Source organism: Amblyomma americanum, chromosome 7 (assembly GCF_052857255.1).
Source record: "Amblyomma americanum isolate KBUSLIRL-KWMA chromosome 7, ASM5285725v1, whole genome shotgun sequence".
NCBI classification, from domain to species: Eukaryota; Metazoa; Arthropoda; class Arachnida; order Ixodida; family Ixodidae; genus Amblyomma; species Amblyomma americanum.
This window is the reverse complement of record NC_135503.1, coordinates 26,459,015-26,480,586: the sequence shown is the minus strand read 5'-3', so window position 1 is coordinate 26,480,586 and position 21,572 is coordinate 26,459,015. Positions and strand designations below refer to the sequence as shown.

Genomic DNA, 21,572 nt, shown 5'->3' with positions numbered 1-21,572 from the left:
CTCTTTATGCCTCAGAAATGCCGCTTCTATGGCACTGGAATCCCAGAGACCCATGATTGACCACTGAGTGCTGTTTTTTTTTATATTTTGGAACTGTTACCCGCCGCGGTGGCTCAGTGGTTAGGGCGCTCGGCTACTGATCCGGAGTACCCGGGTTTGAACCCGACCACGGCGGCTGCGTTTCGATGGAGGCGAAACGCAAAGGCACCCGTGTGCTGTGCAATGTCAATGCGCGTTTAAGATCCCCAGGTGGTCGAAATTATTCCGGAGCCCTCTTTACGGCACCTCTTTCTTCCTTTCTTCTTTCACTCCCTCCTTTATTCCTTCCCTTACGGCGCAGTTCAGTTGTCTACCGAGATGCGAGACAGATACTGCGCCATTTCCTCTCCTCAAAAACCAATTTTCATTTTCAACTGATATGATATAATAATTGGTTTTGGGGGGAAATGAAATGGCGCAGTACCTGTCTCATATATCGTTGGACATCTGAACCGCGCCGTAAGGGAAGGGATAAGGGAGGGAGTGAAAGAAGAAAGGAAGAGAGAGGTGCCGTAGTGGAGGGCTCCGGAATAATTTCGGCCACCTGGGGATCTTTAACGTCGTGCACTGACATCGCACAGCACACGGGCGCCTTAGCGTTTTTCCTCCATAAAAACGCAGCCGCCGCGGTCGGGTTCGAACCCGGGAACTCCGGATCAGTAGTCGAGCGCCAACCACTGAGCCACCGCGGCGGGGCTCAACTGATATGCATGTAGTTCACTTTTGGAAGCTCCTGACCCTGTCGGCATTTCTTCTGGCTCGATCGTTCTGTATTTTCTCGCTTTTTATTATTTTTTTAATTATCTCAGCGATGCGATTCTCTCTTGACGTGATGCGCGCTTAGGCAGCGTTTATTTCTTCCTCTCTTTTTTTTTTTGCTGGTTTCTTTTAACACTGTGCCGCCCTATCGAACCGCTCACATTTGAAAGACGCCAGCCCCTAATTGGCGCCGCTCGAAGGGAAAGCGAAAACCCGCGACGAGGGACATCCACGTCCGGCCCGTGGCATCAAATAATGCTTATTCCGGACCGCGCAGCCTTGAATGCCTGCCAAACACTTGTTACTGTGTGCGTTCGAGCGCCCGACGTCAAGACAAGGTTCCTCCGAAGCTCCGGTCGTCAAAACGCCTGCAGTGCCGTTGTCAGATGAGGTCGCATTGTCTCCCCAGCGAGTTTAGAGAAAACACAGTTGAAAGTAAGCAGAATGCAAATAAAACAAGAGAGCTGCCGAGGTGTTTCTCAAGGCGCGACTCCTAAGCAGATAAATGGATTACGTCTCGGTGGTCAAATTTAATCGCGCCGAAGGACTTCGCGCTGATGTTCGTGCCAAATGGCACCAAAGGTGCATGCGTTAGACTTGTGTGGAAACATTTCCGCGCGCCACCTTTGGCAGACATGTTTTGGCAGTCTCCTCCAGACAGAAACCGTTTTGTTCTCACGGATCTCAGTGATTCGGCCGTTCTCTATATATAGGGTCCCTTAGAAAATACGGCGCTTTTGAAAGGCTTTATATGGTTGAAGGTTGTAGCTTATAGGACGTACCGCGACTGGCTTCCCTGTAGTGTGTTTTAGAAGCACGCTGCATTGTACAGCTCTCCTCTAGCGGCACTGGAACCGAGGGTAGCTCGCTTTTTGGGCCGCAGGCACATTTGCCTACTTCATTTGCACTTCTTGCAATTTCTGTTGTTCAGCGACGCGTTTGGACATGACGCATCTGCACTGTATCGAGCGAAAGTGTTGAGGTTTTCCCGGGAAAAAGAAAATGTTAAAAATTATTTGCCGTTTTGTAGTGGACTGCAAAGAAGTGAAGCGTAGTAAGCTTAGAATGGTGCTAACTGTCGCGTGGCGAGACCAAGACGAAAGCACAGACCCGATGTTGCATGCATGGCCACGGGTTAAGTACAAAATCCAATACGTGTTTTTTTGTGTTCGTATCCTTTTATTTTCAATAATAATAATAATAATTATTATTTATTTACAAGCGCCGTTTATTATTTCTACACGGCGCATCTGTTCACCGGACTGTGACTTAACCAGTTTTTAATCCTGCATTGTTCTACACTGAGTAAAAGTTCCTGCAGGCATATCTAACCGGCCATGTAAGGGCGTTACAAATAAGGCAAGTGAAGTCACAGGTTTCAAAGTTACGTGAAGCGGTTGAAATTGACGAACAGCGCTACGCCGCTTGGATGCTGAGAAAGTAACGAGAGCGCATCGTGCACATAACCGCTTTCGCGTCAGCCCAGGTCACTCTCTCTCGCGCATGCGCGGCCTCCGTGACCCTTTGACCCGTAAGCACAGGGCCGGAAGACCACTGACCGATCGAACTGCCAACCGACCGACCCACCGAGCAGCGACGGCGGTCGGATTCCTCTCTTCGAGCATCGCACCTTTGCCTTGGAAATTCCGCGCCTGTCCACCGGCTGCTTCGATGTCTTTTCTGCGACAGCACGCGTGCGCCTTTCCATCCTCTCCGGTCCCTCGCGTATACCGGGCGGCATCCTTCGCCGAGCCGTCGCTGCCTGCTGTGGCCGTTCCATCTTCGGTGCCGTATATGTAATTGCGCCGCGCCGCCTCCAGAGCGGAGGCCGTCGACCGTTCGGGTCGTCACTCGTCATACCGTTCAACCCCCCCCCCCCCACCCCCTTCCACACCACACGGGTCTCGCTTGCCGAGTGAAGAATCCGCAACGCCATACTATGTCGCGTCGTTGCGACACTCTTGTGGCACCGGTTCCAGTCGTTGCTCCGGTCTACGCCACTCGGAGAGCAGTTTCGAGGCTCCGAAACGTCGGCCTATCTGTACCTAGCGGTTGTGTTTAACTCAGTTGTACGTGGTCACGTGTTCTCGTTGGCTGAAATACGAGGGCGGAAAACACGGGCATAGCGAACGAAAAAAATTTCCAAGCCGTACGAAGACATTACGAATAGAGTTTGACTCCTGTTTAACACAACTCACAAGCTGAGTTATGCAAGAGTAAAAAAAAAATCTACTCGCGACGTGCAAAACTCGAAACAGGTTAATTTATATTTTCGGCGCAATACAAGCTCACTGACACTCGTGCTCTGTAACTCCGCTTGAGCTAACGGTTCGGATGGGAACATGTCTCACACAAAATATAAGCCTAAATGGACAACTCTGTTTGCGCGCTATGTTGTTCTCACCAACACAAACATGGCACTAGCGGCGAACGCGCTTGCAATCAGCTGTTCGCCAGCGATGATGTGAACTCCCGCGCTGATGCCGCCGGCGGTAGAGAGAAAGTAATTTTCGCAGCCCAGATGGAAACACGAAAAACTGCGATAGCCAAGCCAGCGAGGCCAAGCAACTCAGGCGCGAAGGAAACGCCTACAACACCCAATAATAACCTGCGAAAAAAACAAAAACCGAAACAGAACTCAGGTCAAAGAATCACGGTGAGCTCGGCCTGCCCGCCCTCGTAGCCTGTCCAGGAGCTTGTGGCGACACGAGGCGGAAGCCGCGAGCGGCACGCAGGCAGAGCGCGCATGCGCGCGCTTCTTGTACGGCGGGGAAGCGGCATGCATTCCTGGGCTCGCTCGGCCATCACCGTTCTCGAAGAGCGAGAGTGATGGTTTCCGAGTTGCCGGCGCCAGCGGAGGATGCCCCGAGTGCAACCCCAAAATTATACAAGGGGCCCGACGTCCGTCCGTCCATCCGTCTGTCTGTCCGTCCGTCCGCCCATGCAGCCGTCGGGACGAGAGCGCTGGAATTACTCGAGTGCAGCAGGGCAGCGGTACGCCAGACTCTTGACGACTGCCTTGCTGGCCTCCCGCTCCCTTTCTCAATGTGTTTCACGGTTTCATGGCCAGTCGGAGCAGGGAAGATGAGAGGTAGAGAAAAAGAGACAGCGGCCGGAAAAAAAAAAAAAGAAGACTGCGTACAGCTGGGAGGGGTCGGTTTGTCAGAAGAAGCACGCGAGCGTTCCGTAGGGTTTCCCTTTCGTTTTGTCGTCGTCGTCTTCCTCGCGAAGGCAAGAAGAGGTCGAACTAAACGCATACGCCTGTCCTCAGCGAGCGTTGGACGAGCAACTCACACACGCAAAGACGCCGTCTGGGTGACGTACGTACTAAGGATGCAACGCGAGCGGCTTGGTCGGAATGACCGATAGGGAAGCGCGGACGGAATGGGAGGTTGTGTGTGCGCGCGTGTTGGAGGACGAGAAACAATAGCGATTATTCCGGCCGGCACTCCCGCTGCTAGCTGCCGCGTCTTGCCGAGTGGCACGAAGAAGGGAGATCGATGTATCGGTTGAGGCAAGCGGCGCCGTGTGTGCATGCGCGGGGGTCGGTTCCTGTATATACGGATGCGAGAGAGAGTGTCCCGAATGCAACCCTCCTCTTGCACTGCCGGCGCTTTGTGTTGTTCGGCTTTTTGCCCTTGACATTCGAAGCTGGCAATTCCGGCGCCTCCGGCGCAAGCACACTCCGTGGGACGCGCATTCATCCTGTATACGATGCATGAGCGGACAGTGACGCGTACACAGAGAAACAATCGACTCGGACGCCTATACCCTGCGCTATTAGCGGGTTCAAGTGCAAGTGCACAAAGTAAGAAGCGAATTCAACGCATGTGTCCCTTCTGCATGCGACTCGAAAGGCGTTCTTGCCGAAACAATGCGATGTACGGCTCTCACACACCTTCTTCCTCCTGTATACCCTCGCTTGGAACGGTCCTCCTTTAGTTCCTGGTGGACTAAGCGACGTGACGACCTTTGGAGAGAGGCGAGTTTTTCCCCTTCTGGCTCATGCCGATTTCTTGCAGATGACGCCTTCGGTGTCGCTGTGTTTAGAAGAGACGGCGTGCGTATAGAACAGGGCATGGCGTCGATGATACCAGGGAACCGTCTGTGATGACGCTCGAGTCGTAATCGCCGTTCGGCTCGGCTTCTCCTATACAAAAGCGTTGCCAATCGCGCCGCTCGTCTCAGGGTGTTTATCCGGGAGTGAAAGTACTATGTAATACACTCTGCTCGCCAAAGACGGAAGGACGCCGCGTACGCGAGGTGATCCCCGCCCTTAATCGTCAGTGTTTCGTGCCTGCGCGATTTCGGGAATGTTTCTCTTTTCCCCGCCGCGCTCCTACACACAGCCCTGCACACGGGCGATTTTTTGGAGGAAACGCCGTGATCGAGAGGATTAAGGCGAGGCCCTCGACGGGCAAAAGCTTGCGCCTCGATCTCAGCCTCGTCGCAGGAGCCGTATGGCGGGACGAAAGAGAAGTCGGGATCGGCCTCCTTCGCACACGCGATGAGCAAAGACTCGTCCCAGCCACCGACGCACCTGGGCGCGCGGCGAATCCGTTTGACCCACTCTGTTGCACGCAATAACGCACTCGCTTATCTCTCAACGTGCGCGAGTGCAATTCACTTCGCTTATTCCCGGTAGTTTTCTGCCTGGCGTAGTTACTCGCGCGCACGCAATAGGAAGATTATGCCGGCTTCTCTCTTGCGCTCCTCCTTCTCAAGCAGGATTTGCTAGGAGAGGCATGCACGATTCAGTCTATACTCTACACACAATCGAAGCTGTCCAATGTGTTACTGGTTAGACCTTCTTGGTGTCTGCCGTGTGAAGACGACAGCTTGTACCGCAGTATTATCTTTTTTGTTTCATTACTATGCTCAACTCTGTTGATCAAAAAAGTCTTCACGACAGTTTATAGCTGCTGTTATGTAGACCATAATACCGCGCGTAATCTATAGAGTGGCGCACTCGTGACAACGCGTTTCCGTACACGCATCTCAAGACGGGTATACACTCCGCTGAGGGAAACTAAAAGTACGCCTGTTCACAATGCAACCCGCCGCGGTGGCTCAGTGGTTAGGGCGCTCGACTACTGATCCGGAGTTCCCGGGTTCGAACCCGACCGCGGCGGCTGCGTTTTTATGGAGGAAAAACGCTAAGGCGCCCGTGTGCTGTGCGATGTCCGTGCACGTTAAAGATCCCCAGGTGGTCGAAATTATTCCGGAGCCCTCCACTACGGCACCTCTTCCTTTCTTCCTCTCTTCTTTCACTCCTCCCTTATCCCTTCCCTTACGGCGCGGTTCAGGTGTCCAACGATATAAGAGACAGATACTGCGCCATTTCCTTTCCCCAAAAACCAATTATTATTATTATTAGTCACAATGCAGCGTTCGCATCGCGCGTTGCTTTGTGTAGCTTGTTCGTGTCGTCGCAGCAGCTTATCGCTCGGAGACGAAGTGAATTTGCGAAGCGTTGGGGGGTCTGCGTGCGCTACGGAATTGCTTGCAGGCCCTGCCCGCTCCAATCATGCGCTACCTTCGCGCGCTTCGCCGTGGTGTTCAGGTTCGCGTCGAACCGTGCACGGGGGCCCACGTTAGCCAGTCTCCCTTGAACTGCGTTAATGGAGGGAGCGTACGGGCACGTACTGCGCCATTAGTGAATGTAAGTAACTATAGGCGCGTGCGCCTGGGTCCACCAGAGGAATAGCTCTCCTTGGCCGCGTTCCGAGAATGTCCGAGCGCTTGGCGCCGCGGGCGGCCATGGTCCTGAAGTTCATGAATAAGGTGTATTGTTACAAAGAGCGCATGCGTTTGCGTTGTCAGAGCTGTAGCAAACACAGACAACTAGTTACAGTTAGGAAATGCCGGCGCGCGTGCTGAGACCCTCAAGTGTAACTACAATTGAACCTCGTTATAACGAAGTTGAAGGAGCCCGGCGATTACTTCGATATAGGCGTAGCTTCGTTATAGACCGTGTTGACCGAGCTTTCAAGGGGACTCGCCATTTCTTCGCTATATACATATCTCGCTACAAACCGTGTCGTTATAACGAGCTTCGACGGCACCAACTTCTGGCCCTGCTGCACTTCAAGGCACAGTCATGGCCAAAAGTTTACAGGACGTAGCTGGCAAAAACTAGTTCACTGAAAAGCCCGGAGGCAGGAGTGACATGAATGTTTCATCCGCTGAAACGAATGAAGAATACCTGCTCACTGGGTTGCAGGTAATAACCATCCTGAGAGTATTTGTTTTGTTGTCCTTTCATTACAAGCACTAATGATAATGGTCAATTTATTCAATACATGTCCTAGCATTTCTGCTTTTTAGCGCAATCTAAAGGTCTGCTTCACGAACAGGCAGGTGCCGCTCAGGTAGAGCGAATATGTTGAGCAGCGCAGCTTCGCTGCTTAAGCCACTACAGCTCATCACAGCTTATAAATAGAGAAAGAGGGAAGGCGAATTCCCGAAAGAGGTCAGTTTGATTACCTGAAGTGTCGAAAAGAAAGCGTAAGTGAAACGAGTTTCACACGCGGCACACGTTTCTTAGTTTTAGCGGTGCCTTATTTGACGTTCCTTTTCCTGAGTTTGTCATTTCGACGGCTGCGCAGTCATGCCCAACGACTTGAAGGGAAAAAATTGCGCTGACATTTCTTATTTATCGCTTTTTCTTGGGTTTTGTCAGAGGCGCAGAGCTTCGGCTGCGCGCAACTTCTCGGGGATGATTGATTGACTGAGTGTCTGTCTCTCCGACACGATCGTATACGTGTGTCTCTTTCTGCCTGAGCGTCCGCGCAAACTCGTGGGTAAAGGAACGCTTTATGGGTCAGAAGTGACGCTGTCTGATTGGACCCTAGCGCCACGAAGAGATGAACAAAAAAACACCATGTCAAAAAAAAGGGGGAAAAAAAAAAGAAGCAGTCATACCGCGTACTCGAATGGGCATACGCCAATTGACAGAGACGATGGACGAATGAGAGAGGCGAAGATTAGCCTTTTCTGCAGCCCTAAGCAGGGGGAAAAAATCAAGACAAAGAGAAAGCGCAAAGAAAAAAAAAAACCCCTAGCAGCGCTGCGGAGTACGCGCAAGCATTTGCGAAGAAACGCGCTTGCGTGGGTCGAAAGTGACGCGATTCCGTCGTGTTTCGGACGTGTGCTAGAAGGCACGCCAATCGCTCAAGCGCGAGCATAGAAGAAGGAGAGAAGCCATCAGGACGTAAGCGTCGAAAAGGGGCTTTCGAGGACTCGACTCCCCCCACCCCGAGTCAACGCACCTTTCCTTTCTCTTCGCCGTCGAAGAACCGCAATTTCCTTTTCACACCTGCGCGGAACGTGGCAGAAGCGTGCTTGCATGATTCGAAGCTCTTTGCAAGCAGCACTCGCGTATAACATTTTCCTTCGTGGAGCTGGACGGCCCATACACTCGGGAGAACTGCGCAGGCGAGGCATGCCGTCCAGCCAACCGTCGTACGATGGTGTACGGTCGATGGCTTTCTACGAGGAAAATAACAACGCGAACACCGCGGCAGCGGCGAGTTTATAGCACGTGCTTCGAAAGAAACGTCATTGCCTCGGAAAGACCGCGGCTCGAGTGCGTTCTTAAAGCGCCGTCAGCGGCGTTCCACGGAGTTACGCGGAAGGGGTTTTTGAAGCTTGCTTTGACGGTGATTCTGCAGCTTTTTGTTTTTTCTTGTGCTTTCTTCGCTTGCACACGTCCTGCTGACTTGAGTGGCCGACTAGCTGCTATAGTATATGCCATTGCTTGGGCGTGCATCGTGTGAGCTTCGCTGAGCCTTTCGGCGTCCACTAACACGGTCTCCAGGTCACGTGCACGTGGCGCCATCTAGTGGGCACAAACGGTACTACGCTGGAGCATATTCGGTTTGGCGTCCCGCTAAATATAGGCAGACGAACGTGGCTTATGATTGACGGCTTAACGACGACCTCCGACTGACGCGGGACGCGAAAAGGGAACAGGGGAAAAAAAGAAGAAAAAAAAAAGAGTTCGAAGCAGACCTTTCGACCACATCGTCGGCTTCGTGTTGGTACCCGCTTTTTTTTTTTTTTTGCTCGCCTATGGGGGTGTACGGGAAGATGTGAAAGCACGCTGCAGGAACCACGTGCTTTATGGCGCAGCGAAGCAGCCCGCGTCGAAGCTCATTTGTACCTTTAGCGAACGCGCCTTTTGACCTTTTCCGCACTTCGGGTTTCTTTTCCTCCCCATTTTCAACGCACTTTCTCGAGCGTACTCCAAAGGGTGGACAGCGGCTGGTGATCTATGCGCGAGCTCTGCAAGAGGAAGTCTGTAGGAAGTCGTCCGCTGCGTTCGACAGTGCGCTTCGAACGGTGAAAAGACGGTCGGGTCTTAGCGTGATGAACCGTGGTCGCCGGTGCCCTCATTCATTGACGTTCTGTCTCTTCTTCCTGGTTGCCGCTGACTTCCCACATTATAGTTGCATGCTCTTGTACTTTCTACAGTGAAGGTCTCCATACGGTAAAATTAAATGCAGCGAAGTCATGTATTTGTTTTGATCTCGGGGCCTGCGAAGTTTCGTCCACTAAAAACGTGGCAAGAATGTCATTAAAGTTCCGTATTGAAGATGCTGCTTCTACCTAAACACGAACCCTGACGCACTAGAAGCACTAGAAGCAAGGCAGTGCTACTCTCTACCCTTTCGACTCAGTGCATGCAAAGAAATAGCATTCGTTCCGTATGATGCGGTGTACAAAGCGGATGTGTATCCCGGAAAGGTGCTACAGCGCGAAAAAAAACAAACGAAAACGTGTCAAAAGGACGAACTCATCGCTTGACTAGCATCGCTGTGTTAGTTTCTACTGTCAACTCGATCAGTACAAGCAAGTGCCCTGAGAATCAGGTTTGCATGCTATGCACTCCCACTTGGATTCCGCTGCAATTTCCTTTGTGCCGTTTCGTCCCGACTGCGCTAGAACCGGCGTTTGTGCCACGGATGACGCGATCAGCGCAAGAGCGAATCTTGTTTGTACTACACACTCTTTTGACACTACAATTGGTTTGTGGTGACGCACTCTCTTGTGTACCACCTCCCAGTTGGAGGCAACAAAGGGTAGCGTCGATCGACGCCAACTTCTCTCTGAACATCCCGTCCCGGTGAGCAAGGGTGTATCGAGAAATCCAGTTATATCGAGAATCCAATCTCGGCGTCCCTGAGTTAGCTCGCACACACAACAGCCCCGCAGATGCAACAGCATCGGCTGCAGCGCGCCACTCTCCTCCTCATTGGGTGCCGGGTCGCCTCCGTTTGCTTCCTGTGGCGGTGGTTCACCTTGGAAGCTCCTCTCCGTAGAGCTCCTCTCCGTAGCGAGGGCGCACCACGGCGTGGCGCGTGCATGGGCGCTCAGTGGCGAACGGGCCGGATGGATTTCCAAATAATTAGACGTTTTCCCATTTGTCTTGCCGGTGGTAGCTGCACGCGCTTGGGCAGGTGGGGCGGAGAGGGCGTACGGAAGGAGGGAAAGGGGTGTTCGTGCAATACCCGCTGCGCGTAGAACTGCATACAACGCCGCCTCCCTCCCCTGTATCGTCGTTAATCATGCGAGCCATTACACGGTGTATATATTTTTTACCCCCTCTGTTATTGCGATTACTGTTCAAACTCCCCGCAACAACAAATATGGACACGTGGGCGTGCCTCGCGTCTGCCTGCTGCGCGTCCGTGAACGTGATCCCGCACCCACTATGCACACCGCCGCATGCTCCGGTTATACCTACGAGCTTTCGCTTGCTTCCAAGGCGGCGTGTATCTCTCGTTGTAGGGTCATATATCGTGCACGCCGTTTGATCTCCTGCGCCTCGGCAAAGATTTGTGTATTTACTTTCTTATGTTTTGTTTTGTATGCAACCTTGCACGCAGTAAACACGCCTACATTCTTGAGCAGGACCATGCATCTCCGGCACAGTATGTGCGCGAGCTTGGGACGGATACGCGATCCCTGCGGGCTCCGTGTATACGAGTTGGTGATTTTGATTTACACTGAAACGCTTCAGATGAGAAGATGAATGGAAGAAAAGACGAGACCCGCGTGTTAGGCGCTTAGCTCCTAGCGGCGGTCTTAACAAAGTATCGTCCCGCACACACAGCCTTCGTGCTGCTCATTAGTTCGGTTTAGACGCTGCTGACCATGACATGAACCCACTGCATTTACCACGTCGATGCGGACAGCTGAAGGTCTATCGGCCAAATTCAACGACGGCATTTAGTTGAATGCCTTGATCGGCGTGCCACTGATCGCGCACGGGACGTGCAGGTCCCGTGCAGGGTATATGTGTTTACTCGGATGAAAAAAGGAAAACTTCGGCCGCTGATTTATCGCTGAAAGCGAGCCATCGTCCAGGCATTATAGCCGTCTTTCAACCGATCGTTCGAGAAAGAGCGCCGCTCATCTATCTTGCCCGTTGATTCTGTGGTCGGGAAGGTCTCGTAAAATGGGACGCATACGGCAGCGCGCGTGTGGTCTGTTGGTTGGTCGTAACCGCTGCAGTGCGATGCCGGACCGCCTTATCCGCAAAGCGGAACGCGGTTATTGAAGTAATCTGTATTGACCGAAAGCGAAGGGGATTGGTATACGGTGCTTAGAAAGATATCAGACGGAGTGAGCATAGCTACCAAGATTAGGTCAAACGGCGCGGGTGTACATACAGTAGCGGCCTTCGCCAGCTTTCCCATCAGCTAACATTCTTCTGAGGTTTTTTTTTGTGTGTCCTTTATACCTTCCTCTCTCCCTCCTCTCCTTTTGTTTTTGCTTTCGAACGCGCACAATATTGGTATCGAGCAGTGGATTCCCAATAGGCGCTCCTGCAACTGACGGAGCGATCGCCATCCTTCGGCGAACTTGGAGCTGATTTTTCTCCCCCCGAACCTTCTTCGAGTGGCTGAAGGTCGATGGGATGCCATTACAGCAGCGGGCCAGTTTGGCGCCGGAAGCCCTGCTTGGCCGTGTGTCTGTCGCCTCGCGTCTCTGTGTGTTTATGTGTTTTTCCTGGCCTGCCATATACATATAAGCTCCCGTGTTCCATCGACCAGGAGACACGGCCAAGAGCCCTATCAACGGAGCCCCATTCCTGCAGAGCTTGGCCCGGTCGCGGTTAATTTCTTATCCCCCTTCGAGGGCACCTCCCGTCCTTGTCGAGAGCTCTTACTTCCACTCGGGCAAGCCAAATCTGGATCTCTGCGCGGAGCGCTTTGGCGCTCTTGCGTGGCTAATTGAAGCGGTGCTGATGGCGTCTGAGGTTTACGGGCTCCGCGGATATCGGGCTACCACATGCGGCGTCGCAAGAACAACGGAGGTGAATTGTTTGGACGTTCGCCATGATGTGTTTCTTACGCGACATATTGACGGGTGTCATGTGGCGAAGCAAGCAGCCTGCTGTTCATCTAGTCGCTTGCGTTGCATACTGCATGGATGGGCCGAAGTGCATGGCTGCTCCAGAACGTATAGGAGCGCAATGACGGGGAATAAGCGTGCCCTCATCGGTATATTTTAGAGCTTCCGAACTGCAGCTACTCTACCGCAGTTGTGTAGTACACGCCAGTAGAGTACACACAGGGGAGTACGTGCCTTTTGTGGTTTCATCGATTACGAATAGGTATACGCCATCGAAACGGTAAGCGTGGAAACTCGGAAAAATGACGCGTAGCCAAGTCGTGCTGATGTGCAGTTGGAAGCCATCCAGCTCGCCTAATACATGTAAACCGAAGGTTCACTAACTCGCGCCTCTGCCGGCATTTTGGTCGAAGCAATGGATACAAAGAGTCAAACGAAATACTGTCGTACGCTTTATCAGTTGCCGACTAAGCGACGAGTGGGCTTAAAGCTAACCCGAAATCCTCTATCGAGCCAATCTCTTTTCACGGACCATTAGCGCTCCGGTTAGCGCTCGCGGGAGAAACCACTTATGCTGGTTCACCGCACCCAGCGGTCGCAAGAGCCTCGCCGCGAGCAGCGACATCGGAAGCGAGCGGTTCTTCAAAGCGGCCGCGATAACCACTTTCACCCATCGCTGGCGCCTACGCCGCTGTCGCAGCATCATCGTCGGATGCGTCACGATTGGAACGTAGTATACGCTAGACGCGCGCGCGCACGTCAGCCTCGGGGCGCGCCTCTGAAGGCATGCGTGCGATCGCCTTCGCTCGCGCCGCGTTTCGCTGCACGCGTGAAGGAGCTCGGCACGTCACGCCCGCGCCGCCGAAGCCCCTTTGGGCGTCGTCGTCTTCGCGGCAACTGTCGACGGCGGCGAGAAGCGGCGTGTTCCTGGCGGCTGCGTCTCGTCGTCCCCGACGCCCACACATTCTTTCTCGATGCCTCCAAGACGCACGCACGCACGGCTTGGCGCGCGACGCGCGCTTCTAGGGCGGACACGTCTTCCATACGCCTCGACTGCCGCGCGTCTGTCTCGACACAGTTGTAAGCAGCACGGCGCGCAAGCTAAAAGGCCTTTGATTCGCAGTGCTGATTACGGACGTGGGGCCCAGCATTGAAGAACTTTTGGCGCCCAAACTAAGCTGCGACAACCAGAGGGACGGTAGCGAGAACACTAGCTAATACACAGCCGATTTCACGTGTGCAGAATACTGTGAACACACCCTCTGACCCTCAAAGATTTACTTCGAAACACAGTGAAGAGTCAGTGCGTTGGAGTCAGAGTGCAGGTATCCATATGTATACCACTTATTTCCACAAAGCTTACCTGGTTGTCTTAATAATAATAATAATTGGTTTTTTGGGGAAAGGAAATGACGCAGTATCTGTCTCATATATCTTTGGACACCTGAACCGCGCCGTAAGGGAAGGGATAAAGGAGGGAGTGAAAGAAGAAAGGAAAAATAGGTGCCATAGTGGAGGGCTCCGTAATAATTTCGACCACCTGGGCGTGCACTGACATCGCACAGCACACGGGCGCCTTAGCGTTTTGCCTCCATAAAAACGCAGCCGCCGCGGTCGGGTTCGAACCCGGGAACTCCGGATCAGTAGTCGAGCGCCCTAACCACTGAGCCACCGCGGCGGGTCTGGTTGTCTTTGCTGAAAACAGATTTCAGATACTGTCTTTATGCACCGTCATTCGCACACTGCACCGCCCGTGCGGTCTTGCGTATGCGACTTTACCGCCATCTCATGCGAGTTCGTCGCGTACTTCCTGGAAGGGCGGTTTCTAGTACGTTCCCACCGAGAAACCCAACTCAAATTCAGCATCTTGACCGGAGCCTCCTCATGTGCGTTTCCTTTACTGCGTTCCCGTTTTGCGTACGGGAAGCTGGACAGCGGTAATGATTTGCCGTCGCGTATCTCAATTCACATGCTTCGAGGCATTTGGCATCAAAATCCTCTCGGAGACGAGGTTTGTCCTCTGCAGCTTACTCACTTTGTACGCCTTCAGTTACGCCAGTCAGCCTTGATCACAGTGCACGCAACTGTGCGCGCTAGCACTCTCATTTCGCGTCGTGGAAGCTCTTCGTATTTGCTGCTCGTGCTACCCGCATCACGAGCAGGATGAGCGACTCCTCGGAATGCCGGCGACTAGTGCGCGCGTACAACTCTGGGGCGTGTCTCTCGTTCCTCGAGAAGTGTAGTCGCGATGAGCGAGGTGTGAAAGTGACGGACGCATAAAGGTGGCGCCAGGGAGTCGGATGCCAGCAGCTCCAGGAAGAAGCGGACTGGCGTCGTCCTTTCGCTTTCGAAACTCGGGCCCGCTGCTTGCTTGCGTTGTCTTCTCATTGGATGCGCCCATCCCGTCTTCCCGCACGGTGACATCTTGCCAGTGTAGTGGCTTCGTCGTTGTGGACAGCGGCGCCTTTGCAGTCAGCTATGTTGGGAAGCCTGTAAAATTGGTGATTAATGAGGCGAATCTTCACTAATCCTCGGAGACCAACTTTACCCCCTTCCTCGCATCGGATGTCTTCTTTTTTTCTTCCGGAAACTCAACTCTCAACTTTTTTTTTTTTTTCCAAAAAGACTGAGGGCGGGTAAGTACACGGCTTCTTTGCTGACGTAGATGCTGCCATTGTGGAAGCCTTGTCCCCACTATCCCCACCCCATTCAAGTCTGCCTCGTAGTCGGCTTACTGCTGCACGGGACGAGCAGGAAGGGGGGCAGAGTCCTCCCGGAATAGTGGGTGCTAGTTGTGCGTACCTGTCGGACTTGGGGTACCGCTTACAACCAGAAGAACGAGTCGGCTCTCCCCACTTCTACTACGACTTTTCGCCGCAGCGGCATCCCTTGAGTCAATTCTGTTTCCTTCGCTAACCGTGTCCAGAACAGTGGAGGCGGCAGTTCGCTTGCAGTTCTCTGTCTTCGCTGATGTCTTGCCGGCACGGCAACCGCCCCCAGAAACAGCGGCTTTTGACCAAAGACCGGCTGAGTATTCTAACTAGACAGCCCTCCCCTCCTCCCTTCGTCTCTCTTCTCTCGAGTCTTCCGACACCTGAAAGCATGGCCACCGTGGAGAGAACCCAGGCGCCATCAGGTTACCGGCATAGTTGTCCGCACGGGTTTGACCGGTAAAAGAATTTTCGCGCGAAAATAAATACAAAATTAGACGCTCGCTGTTTCAATAAGTCAGAAAATATGTCTGAAAAAAAAATTTGTTTCCCACTACTGAGCTCTCTGACGTTAAAAACGGCGCAGTAGTCCTGTGTGAAGGTTTCAGTCTCACGGTAATATCACCTGTCACGATACTGCCTAGAATATATAATCATCTGAAAAGATCGATGTTTCAAGATCAGTACCCTGTGTGGTCACAAGGACGGTACAGAAAGGTGTTATCGTGATGGCTGCTGCCACGATTAGAAAAGTGAAATAAATATTCTGAGACTGTGGCTGCCACCATCTCTCTGGAGTCAGTATTTTAACGCTACGCAACGAACACGTCCACCGTTAGATGCAAGCCAGCGCCCCAGTTGCCTCTCTCCGGTGTTTCGTCCGCGCAGCCAGCGAGGCTGAGCGAGCGAACTAGCGATCGCAGCGCCTCCAATGACGCACGGATATCTCGAGGCGCTCGCGTTCCTGGAAGCGATGACCCTGGCTTTTTCCAGGTCGCGCCGCTGTGGAGTAGTAGCAAGCTCGCCGCCACCGCTGCGATTATGCGCTTTCGAGAGGAGGCGGTGGCTGAGCTATGCTCGTAGTCGTATGTATGCGTTCCCCGCCGACTCCTGCAAGGCCGGGAAGAGGAGTAGCCGTTACGGTCACGTGCACTTCGTCGCTGTCCTTTTCACGAAGAGGTGCAGCGTTCTGGCTCCAAACAGCGTCCACTTCTCTCTGTCGTCTTTAAGTCTCTGTCGTCTTCTCTCTGTCGCATTTTAAGTAAAGCGGACTAGGCGTAAGCTTTATGATTGTATTCTTTGATCAAGTCGAAACACTTCTGTTCACATTTTGCTGTTGGGGAAAGCGTTCCAGTGTGGCAAATGCAGTTTGAATAGGACAAGCTGTCGGGGTAGTTGGTGCTGATCCATTGTGGTTGACAGCGCCTGTGCCGTCGTCTGTTCTGTTTCTGTTCCCTGTCCGTGTGTCTAAGCGTTGTCAGCCGCAATAAACGCAGTTGCGGCAGGTGTTAAGACACGAAAGGCACGGAACACGGAACAACAAGTAATGACGATCTAGTTGTTTTGAGAGTTTTGTATCCCTAGAGTGTGGGCATGTCAGAGGCATCTGAGCATTTAGTTTTTATTCTTCGCTAAGCTCAGCCTGAAAGGCACTGTACTATATAGCCATAGTCGCGTTATTGGACGGCAGCAGACTAGCGAGGTACAGAGCGCTTCGTCCGCCTCTTGACCTCTATTACGGCGCTTCTTGTGTCTACCATGGAAAACGTTGGCGGACTGACCTAGCTTCGTATCATGTCAAGATATAAGCCCCCCCCCCCCTCCCCCATGTCATCTGACGTACCCAAAGTAAGCTTGTCAAGCGTCATAGGAATGACTCTATTTGAAGAGGCCTAACGGACACAGTGAGCGGCCAGCCATTGAGAGTGGACCATGCAGTACTCATTCGTTGCTATTTGTTGCGCTGCGCTCCGTATGTGTCCAGAAGCAATGTTCCGGCTTGAACCTCGTACATAGTTCTCGTTTCCTCTTTCTTTGTACGCGGACTCGTGTAACAAAGCCTGGGCAGTTCGGTCGGCGTAGGCAACATACCGTACATCATCAGTGGATATAGGCGTGGTTCCGTACGCCGCTTCTAAACACGTGCTCAAGTTCCTGTACGCAGTTTCCTCGACGGTACACCTTCCGTCGATTATGGTTCTTCGGCGCTCCGTGCTGTGCGCTGCCTATTCTCTACACATTTTGCCTTTCTTCCTTCCTGGAAAGACCCATTTCCGACTACAAAGAAAGCAGCTTCTCGCCGGCGCGTTCCCCTCTCCTTTTCGGCCATTATGCTTTCGTTCCTTTTACACAACTTGCGGTTTCTCAGCTTCCGTTTCTGGTATCTCTCTTTTCCCTCAGTTGCTTTTTTTTATTTCGCGTAACTCAGAGAGATGTAGGCCGTCACAGCGATCGGCGTAACCGGACCGAACGGTTTTCCTCCAAACACGCCGCGGGCAGGGCGGTGCTCAGCAAAGGCTTAAGTTCGTCACACGTGTCGCTATTTCCAGACGCATAGAGCGCCCTGGGAACTGGTTCCCACTTCCTAATTGTTACCGCGACCGGTCTACGGCGCTTGTACACCGTATCGGAAAATCGAGATCGACGTAACTGCGATCAATGCTGTGCACCGCGGAAGCGCCTGAAAAGACAGCACGGCGCGTGTGTGCGGTCCACGCCCTGCTTTTGTGCACGGAGAGGAGTTAGGTGTCGTAACGCCGCTAGCACATGGACTGTGAAGCACACACTAAAGCGGAACTCGGATTCATGAAGGGTTCATGAAAACACCTTGTACAGATATTTAGCCACTGTTTCATTATGACTGCATGTCTTTATTTACCGACCGTTCCATGAGCTTGTCGCCATACCTTTCATAAAAATGCCAAGTTATAATTTTGTTTGTCTCTGTATATTTCTGTATATTTTTTTCTGTACATTTGTTTCTGGATTGTGTTGCTTCGTTGCCGTCAATGCCAGGGGGGACCAAGATTTTTTTTTCAAGCCGTAAAGGAACGGCTTTTCTTCTTGGCCCCTTTCACAATGTGTACGTCATGTTGTGAAGAACAAATAAAAATGAATGAATGAATGAAATGAATATTGGCGCCGCAGTGCGCACTCATGGCTTCTCCAAAGCGACGCCTATAACCGTGGTTCGACTTTCGTTGTTGGATGTAAAAGCAGCGCGCATCTTGTTTCAGTGGAGTCAGAGATAGAGAGGAAGAGAGCAACTGACCGTGCCCATGCCACGACAAAGCAACAGCTTGCATATATTTATTTATTTGTTTATTTAGACATACCGCGAGCCATAACTTGGCCCAAGCAGGAGGGTCATTGCAATAAAATATAAAAGCCGTAAAAAAAAACATCAGCCACAGCAACCTGCACAACATAATACAGGACACAAAATCCAACAGTCATCAGAATAAACAAGAATAAGCAGTCCACGATGTACTGCAAATGATATATGGGAACTGGAGACGCGACTCCTTATCTGTCCAAGAAAGAGTGGCCATTCATGCATGCAGTTAGAAGATTCGCCGTCGGTGTTCTGTATAGCGCGGCGTTCCTTTTAGTAGTTCGCACATTACCCCACTCTCCGTACGATTCAGTACTAGCCGTTGGTTTCTCTGCGTGTAAGCAAGATGGCGCATGCCTGGTATACTGTTGTTATCAGGGTACCTTAGTTAGTTTATGGGGGTTTAACGTCCCAAAGCGACTCTGGCTATGAGATACGCCATAGTGAAGGGCTCCGGAAATTTCGACCACCTGGGGTTCTTTAACGTGCACTGACATCGCATAGTGCACGGGCCTCTAGAATTTCGCCTCCATCGAAATTCGACCGCCACGGCCGGGATCGAACCCGCGTCTTTCGGGTCAGCAGCCGAGCGCCATAACCACTCAGCCACCGCGGCGGCTCATCAGGATACCTTCATGTCACTACCTCCGTTCAGGGTGTTGACAACCGCTGTTAGGCCGGCAGGCGCCATTTTGTTTCTCAAAGATTGCATATACTTTTGGTAAGGACACGAAACTTCTATGTTTCTACGTGAAATAAAATTTATCTGCCTGGTGCCTGTATTGGGCGATCTCATGGCCCACAAAAGGGAGAATACAGATCTTGAAGTAATGCTGCCGAAAATTTAATCTGTGACTGAAAATTGTGCAGTAATTGTCATCACCCTATACGATAGCGTTGGACCTCAAGGCAAACTAACTGGTATGTGACGTGCCCTGTAAGGCAATGTCGTAAGAGCGTGATAAGCGCCCTGGACAGAGGTTGGCAACACGGGTAGCGCAATCGGGGCCTTGCACAAACTGAGCGCTACGTGATCGCGGGCAGGACGCGCACTGTCGGAGCGAGGCCAGCGGGACAGATGCTTCCAAAACAAAAAGAAGTAAAAAGAAGACAACCCAGATGTGCGCCATTCATTCTCAGCATACCAACCAGTCATATCCGCCGCGCATTGTTTCATTCGTCAACGACGCTCGCAGACAGACAATCATGTCGCTTTTAGGACAAAACAGATCTAAGCCGCACGCTATTGTGTCCACATTTTTGCCAATCGCGTAGGGAAATCACTTTCGCCTCGGCGCATATAACAGATTATAGTTGATCGGTGCGCTATGGTATACGATGAGCGGGGTGGTTTAGTTCCATTGCGGTGCTGCAGTGACTTTTAGTAGCCTTAAGTCTACCTGTAGCTAATTATAGTTTCTTGCCATGAAAAAAAAAAACAAAGCAACATGTGCATATAGGTCTTCTTACTGACGAGTGTCCTTGGTGGATTTTCTATCTCTCTCTCCCCTTCAGCTGCTCACTCAGCTGCTACCGACACGGTACACAGCATTTACACACTTATAGACGTAGTAGTTTTGGGCAATTCAAGACGCAGACTGGAAGATAAGGCAGGTCTCCACGAAGGACATAATTAGGCTTCAAAAGTGATCTGAAGCATGTTTCTTACTAGGATATAATGCGCTGGAAGAAAAATTCTACAAGTCCTTGCACTGTAAAGGTGGATCATTACCGTCTGCGTCTTACGATGCAAGGAACGCTTCGCTATTGCGCCTCCTCGTGTACCGCGTAGCGAGCACTGATTGCGGGTAAACAGAGCGCGCGCCGCAGCGCGCTACTAAGTAACGAACGCGTGTGCCCATTTGTCGACACGCGATGAAAAGCTTCGCGCGGCTAATGGTTGTCCGAGCCGCGTAGAGAGAGAGAGGGAGAGGGGGGGGGGGGGGGGGGGGGCTTCGTTTGTAGAGGCTTTCACTGGCGAATGTTTGCCCCCGAGAACAAACAGCACGGCCGACGCGCGAAGAAGGGCCGCGGATCGCAAACAAGCCGAAACGTCGGTGGTGGCGTCGCTGTCCCAACACCTACCCGTATACACTAGGCGTCAGTGGCCTGCGTAGATATACAGAGTGGTGTCTTCATTGTGCCCCCCAAGGCCACCTTTGCCTTCGCTTCTGCAATGAGACGACGACGGACGGAGCTAGTGATGAGGAGGCAGCGCTTCTCTGCGATTCGGCGAGAAGGAGGGGGGGGGGGGGGGGGTGCGGGACACTGCTGACAACGAACACTGATTGCACAAGATTGTCGTGACGACCTCATACTGCGAACGTGCTCGGAGACGCGCGCGGACAGTTTCGGCGAGTTGTGCGTTGCGTTCCTCGAGTGGGCGACGACACGAATTTGCGCGGCTCTCCCTTGCAAGCTGAGCCTCTCTCCGACGGCTAGCTAGAAACGAGGCCGCCTCAACACGCAGCTCATAGGCCTTCCCGTATACACCGGAAGACGGCAACGGTCACGGCGTGACGATGCGTGCTCGGACACCTGAACGCGTTGTGTGCGCAAGCGTGTGTTTGTGTCAGTGTGTATACATGCCGGTCGTGTGTGTGCGTGCGCTGTCGTCGGCTATGGGGTCGGGAGCCGCCGGGACGGGCGAATTAACAGCGACGGCCACACGTTCGTGTCTTTCGTGACCGTCGATTGCTGCAGAGTTTCACCTCGGTGCGGCCACACTGTGACCTTTCTCTGTGGCTGTCAACGCTCGCCCGGATCCCCCTCCCCCCTCACCGCTTCGTAGAGATCGAAGATAGCCGTCTCTTGCTGTACGTTCCGATGCGTCACTTCGAAACTCGCGGTCGCGCTTGCATTGTGTACCTTCACACATACGATGACATCGAGCGAGTACTACTGAGGATCTCGGACACTGCAGGAGAACAGAGAGGGATTATGTTTTTTCAGCACCTTTGGCTTTGAGCACTGAATCGGATGTCGCTCTAGAGTTGATTGATGATCAAAAACGAACGTGGGGCTTCAGGCTCTTCTTATTAGCTCCGTGGCAGTGAAAAAATAGGAGGGTTTAGGCGATTAAACTTGTCGATTAAAAAGTTGGCGCCTGTCTCGTTGTTTCCATGTGTCTTCCTTCCTTGTCCCTCTCGCTTTTGCACCGTCCTCAGCATCAACTATGAACCAACGAGCCCAATCTAAATACTAGCCCGTGGTAGGGACATAGGAATTTGAGCATCATCTTCGCATGTGCGAGGTGCTGCTGTTCGATCCCCAGCGCCGCCCGGTATATCCAATGTTATTTTTAATGGGTACAATTTTTCCTTTGATGAAATGCTTGCGGAAAGGTTCTTCCACCCCGCTTTGTGCGC

At 52.4% G+C, this 21,572-nt stretch overlaps 1 protein-coding gene across 6 annotated transcripts in view; it reads left to right on the top strand.

Annotated features, from left to right (window-relative positions):
- The window catches only part of LOC144098720 (uncharacterized), a 621,279-nt gene that overhangs the window by 549,697 nt on the left and 50,010 nt on the right, over positions 1-21,572 (top strand). The window lies entirely within an intron of this gene.